This window comes from Diabrotica virgifera, chromosome 9 (assembly GCF_917563875.1).
Source record: "Diabrotica virgifera virgifera chromosome 9, PGI_DIABVI_V3a".
NCBI lineage: Eukaryota > Metazoa > Arthropoda > Insecta > Coleoptera > Chrysomelidae > Diabrotica > Diabrotica virgifera.
The window spans coordinates 89,138,773-89,145,009 of record NC_065451.1 but is presented as its reverse complement, the minus strand read 5'-3'; the positions used below and the strand labels follow the sequence as shown (position 1 = coordinate 89,145,009).

At 34.8% G+C, this 6,237-nt stretch overlaps 1 long non-coding RNA gene across 1 annotated transcript; it reads right to left on the bottom strand.

The window, feature by feature from the left end:
• Positions 1–5,291: 5,291 nt before the first annotated feature.
• LOC126892539 (uncharacterized) lies at positions 5,292–5,972 on the bottom strand. Its single transcript, XR_007700897.1, has 2 exons — positions 5,789–5,972; positions 5,292–5,624 (listed from the first exon to the last, which is right to left on the bottom strand). It is a non-coding gene; the product is annotated as an uncharacterized LOC126892539 (long non-coding RNA).
• Between the last annotated feature and the right edge of the window lie 265 nt (positions 5,973–6,237).

Below are 6,237 nucleotides of genomic sequence, written 5' to 3'. Positions count from 1 at the left end.
TCTAAATGCAATCATTTTTTTCTAATCCTGAAAAAACCAATAAATATTTTTGAAAAATTTAAACGCAGAATGAAATATTACAGTATCCTCGATGGTCCAAAGTCCCTGAGAACTTCTATAATGTTTATTTTAATAAGTCACAGTGGTGGAAAAAAGAGAAAATTTAGTGTAATATTTAATTTCAAATATATAATTCAAAAGAAACTTTTTGTTTATTTTAACGGACTGTCAGCCCTCGGTAATAATCTAGCCTTTCATTCTGCGTTTAAATTTTTCAAAAATACTTATTAGTTTTCTCAGAATTCGAAAAAGATAAATGCGTTTAAAAAGAGTTCGACCGAAATTTTTGGCCTGCGATCTCAAAAAGGATTAAAGTATTATACATTTTTGAAATCAGTATTTTAAAAGCTGTTAAATGAGGTGTCACATGATGTACTTTACCATTTTAAAAAAATCAAAATTATGCCTGTCACCTGAAGAGGGATCGCGTAAAGTTCGAAACGTTGATGCAATAATATACTATGGTTAGTTTAAAAATCGACCTTCCTGAGCGTTTTGCTTATGTTCTTAAAATAAACAAGTTAACAGGGGGGGGGGGCAACACTTATTCCACCACACTGTATACTTTTAAACACTTTCAGTTATTTTCGGCCTTTATTTTCAGTTATGGTATTTAATTTTCGTTTACAATAATTTTCTTTCTTAATTTTCACTTTTATTGCTCCGTTTCCATAATTTCCCATTTCTATCTCCTATAAATGCTCTGACTAGTTTCTAAAGTCCCCTCGTATTCTACTCAGTGACTATATCTGCTTCGGCGCTGTCACATGGCGTTGAAAGCCCCACCAAAAAGAGAGGCTTCTTCTAGGATGAATACTCGACACAAATTCTTTTCCAATTCTTTCTCCATAGAGAAAATACTTACCTAATATCCTAAGTTAGAATTATTTCGTGGCCAGGTCCTCTTGCCAACCTGGGTAAGTAATAGAGAATATTTCTACTTTTTCTTTATACCAATAATTGTTAACATGAACACCGAGACAATATTATTTGTTTTATAAACTTTATTTCAGTTAGTTGGTAAAAACCACATTGAGTTTTTGTTAACTTTTTCTTCTTTAATAATTTTATAATAATTCTTGCTGTAATAATTTTTAACGAATTTTGTTAACATGAATCGTTCAGATGTAGATTAATTTTGTAAATATATTTTTACATATCAAATTTTGAACGATTCCAGTCTTAAAGAAGATTATTACTTTTTATGAACCGATAACACCAGAGGTTATTGTCGGTTCGTTTTTGGTTACATTTTTTTGCTTTATATATTAGTTGCAAAAGCAACATTTTGAGTTTTAACGACATCTGAGGATTTTCGGTCGGTGTGCAAGTCCTTGGGGAAAAAGGGACTTTCCACTTGCCGGGATTCCTCTGTTGTCGGATAAAACGTTGACCATATTAAGTCTACAGCGGCCTGTTTTTGTTCCAGCCATTTTGGACCACTAGAACCATCTCCAATTAACTTTATGGCAACCTCCAAAGTTTATTAAGGCTTAACACCAGCCGAAGACCACCCTAGGGGGCTGCAGCCGTGAAATCAGCAAAGGAAGAGCCGGCCGAACGTCGAGAACATCACACCAAAGAAGCAGGAGAAGTCGGCCGAACAACCGTCGACTAGAGTCCACAACAACGGGAACTCCTGGGAAAGTTCAGTTAAATCCATAGTATCTTTCTTGGCTTAAACATCGATCCCTGATTCGCTGATTGTAATTTACAAGTTTTTAATTATTAATTTGGTTACATGATAAATATAAGCAATAAGATGTAACTAAATATCTAATAGTTGAATAAAGAATATGTGTTGAAAACTTTTTGTTCCGTCAATAATTCCTAATTTCTTCATAATAATTAGTTTATGCCGAACAACACCCCTGAGGGGTTTCAACTTGAAGAAGGATGAGCTAGCCGCTTCACAATTTCGTCCCCCACGTTGGGCGCCACTTTGGAAACTAGTCACAGCATTTATAGGAGATAGAAATAGGAAATTATAGAAACGGAGCAATAAAAGTGAAAATTAAGAAAGAAAATTATTGTAAACGAAAATTAAATACCATAACTGAAAATAACTGAAAGTGTTTAAAAGTAATAAAAAACAACGAAGTGACGTTTGAAACGTTACAGGTTGTATCATCTATCGGGTTAAATTCGGTCTGGAAAAGAATGTATGTATGAAAGAAAGTATGTTTTATGGGGAAAAAGCCTATGTAAAAGGAGGTGCTGGGATAATTGTATTTATTAAAAAAGATTGAATGATTGAGGTGGTAAAAGAGGTGTAATACTCAATATTACACGTCTAACAGAGCCTATCATATATTAATTTCCCTGGGAAGACCATCGGGGAGACATGAACAAACAAAAAACAAATATTTTCAGATAATATATATTTAGCATAGGTATTATTCAAAAACGCAACATTTAAAATTATATTTACATAAAATTTATTAACAACAGTAGATAAGCGAAAATGTCTAGAATATAAAAAGTACATAACTACATTAACGGTATAATACAGACTCAAACATCAATTATATTAAACTACATTGATCATATGAAACTTATTAAATAGACATAACACATCAATTATATGAATTTATTAAATGGAGAGTAACAGCAACAATATGATATGATAAATATCTTAAACAATGTATTGAAATTGTATGTAGCAGAAATGAATTTGATAGGAACAAGAGATGCGCTAGGTTTATAGAAATAATAGTATGACAGACGCTGATGATATTAAGAACAGAGACCTGCACACTGAAATCAGATAAGGCTGATGGAAAGAGGTGATGGTAATAATATACTTATCGGATTAGGAGATGAAGAGGAGTGGGGTGAGCCCATCTCTACACTAATCAGCCTCATGAATGGATTCTAGCGTGGCGAGACCTCTCAGCCATACGGAACTGGAGTTTCGCCGTTTTAGACAGTTTGGGTGGAAGGGTGCGAATTATTGGTTTGTGTAGGGCGGCGTTTTGGATATAAGCTAGGGGTGACTTGGACTGATCATCGTCCCAACATTCAACATCATTGGGGTAGGATAGTCCTGGGGTGCTCGATGGAGTAGACATCTATAACAATAAAAAAGTAGGAGTAAAGTCATAATCAATCCCTCATAGAATAGTTCTGTATCGAATAGTCTGAGGCTACAATACTCCCTATGTGGTCTAAAAGGGCATCGAATGTAGCGGCTGTGCCTGTTGGAGAAACATGTTGGTTAAACAAGGCACTTGTTTAAGCTACTATGTTTATTCTGTGCTGCACCGCGCTACTGTAAATGTAAAGATATAGGTGTATAACATAACTATACTCGCAAATATTAAAGCGTATAATAAATCATATTCTTGCATTAGGCAGCTCCCTAAGCAATCTAGGCGCTTTGTACTGGTTCTCGACACATACAACAAGTGCGTAACATGAATCCACATCTCGCGCAAGTACATGCATGGCAACATGGGAAAATATTACTTCAAGAGGACCGTCATAACATACCTTACAGATTATTGAGCTGCTCTCAGAACTCTCCATAGCCTGAGGTACTATGTCACATGCAGACATATGTACAAGCTGTGCATCGACGCCAGAATGGATAAAGCCCTTACGAGCTATTTCTCTAGAATTGTCTATGGATTTGCCGTTAAAGGTCTCCAACCTTATCTTAAACAAGCTCATATTTTTATATGTCACGTATCGCAAACCGTCTTGATAATAAAAACCATCTTGAGCCATTCTACGCGTCTCGCGTCGTGGGCTGTTTGTTGCTTGTAAACTGATCACACGATTCTCGTACAATAGCATCTCTTTTAACATACAGATCGCAACCATACAAGGACAATTTTCGTTTTTATGCTTAGGGACCCACGCTTTTGAGAGATCGCTGAGAACTGTGCAACATAAAGAACATAGAATTCTATCGCCAACCCCTGAATATATAAACCCATGAGTACTTAATTGTATAGGTGTGTATGGTAATGCTGCTGGCCAGTGCTTGAATTTCTGTAGACGTGTGGTCACGGCCATAGCCGAAATATATTCCATCTGAAAACCAAGAGTAATCTGTGTAAAAAGTATATTAAAAGACCTACGGCTGTTTAGATATTTTAGAAGACTTGCTGTGAAAGTGGAACAGCATAAGAAGTAGCAACGATGTGGGGGGTGGGGGGGATCTTGGAAGTAAAACTATGTTCATATCTATACAGAGTATGTATGTGTGTTGAAAGTGAAGAAGTCAAGAGAAAGGAGATGGTTAAAAAGTTTGCTATATACGTTGCAGATTAAATTTCATTATTTTTTCAAAACCGCGGCTATTATTATATGATAGATGATTCAGATTATCCGTTCGACAGTTATAACAGACAAAACTTACAAGAGTAATCTTTGACGTCATTCCTATGCATGGTTTGAGTGCTCGGCAATTGGTGCAGGGCATTATCATAAATCTTTGCTGATCTTACGTCCAGGCATCTACAACAAAGGACTTTTTACATACATGCTTCATTCGTCTTCTCGCAGTCTTGTATGTTTTATTACATATATAGCACGTGAGATGCTGTTTCAAATGTTGTTTTGAGACTTTTACGAAGGGCTTATTACAGAATATACACACCTCTACGTATACTACTTTGCGTAGAGTGCATAATTGCTCCATCTATAATGATAATAAAGGCCATATGTAAATCGCGAAAACATTATAGTCTGTTATTTGTATTCTATACATGGGATTAAGTGCACACACACACTGATATGGGTAAGAACTGACAAACCGCAATAAAACAGTATATCCTGAATATATATTTTTTTGTAGAACACATTGAGCAAATAGCAATAGGGAGGGTCAGGAGTTGGTTATCGCCGTGGGAAAAGGTAAGCGAGATATTTGTTAAATATAGGTGTGTAAGTAAGAAAAGTTATGCTAGCTTCATCATCATCGTCATCACTGTATACATCTGTTATGGATAATTTTTTCTTTGGTTCATCTAGTTCATCTTTATCGAGGATGTTGAACTTGTACGAATTCATTAACCTTTCTAATACGGATAGCTCTTTTTCGTTTTCCACCTTCGGCCTGACATACCGAACGGGCATCTTGTTAAATTTTCTCTTTAATGGCACTGCCCTAGGTGAATAGCTTAATAAGATAAGGATTTTGTCTTCAGACATCCTTATGTCTGTGACACAATAGCTATAAAAAAAATAATTGTAAGTTAATGCTAAGGAAAAGAAAACAAAAATCAAATAGAAAAATATATTAAATAATTGTATACAGTAAAATTAAAATAATTCGCGTCTGACGTGGTCAACTAGTGGAAACGGTAAGTGTCGCCCCCTTTCGAGTGGATACTCTGCATCTCTGCAAGGTTCAAAGTGATTTATCCGAATCCTGACTTGTGGAACGTCGTCCCGTGGGTGGTATATGTTATACTCGCTAACTAGGAGTCTGTCAGCGGCATTATTCCGCTGTTTGTTAGTAAACTCGACTACGCAACTTCTAACTCCCATCGTTCACTAGTTCTAGTTTTACAACGTGTTAATAGTTCTGAATGCAATGGAATTCACACATCAGACTGAATATGCATAGATTTATATAGTAACTGCATTTTTACGGGTCAAAAAAAGGTCAAGTCTTAAGTAAATTAGTGGTTATTCAAAATTGTAACAGGTCATAAAAAACACATCAAATTATAAATATAGATTGAGGAAGAAATAAGTAAATAAAAAAAATACTTACCTAAACATATGCTTTACAAAAACCATTAGGTCCTCTAATGGTAAATTTTTGTCGTGAGTGGTAGTGACAACCAATGTAGTTGGAATTCGAGCCATTTTCTAACAGAACTTTCAAAATCTTGAAGTAAACTGATAATTTCTACCAATACACGCAGCTTTAAATACTAAAATATTGATATCAGGGAAGGTTAAATAAAAGATTTTTACGTAAGCGAAAATGTTATTCAACGTGATTTTATTTCAAAGTCACATTATCTACGATGCAAAATCAAGTAGTCTATTTGCAATTTTCAAAGTCAAATTATTGATTATGATACACTTATTTTTTACTGTTTAGTTGACGTCAATAAGTAGTTGTTATTCAAACTGCATTTTACAGATTAAAAAAAGGTCAAGTCTGATGTAATTTAGCTATTTGTAATTTTCAAAGTCAAATTATTAATTAGGATC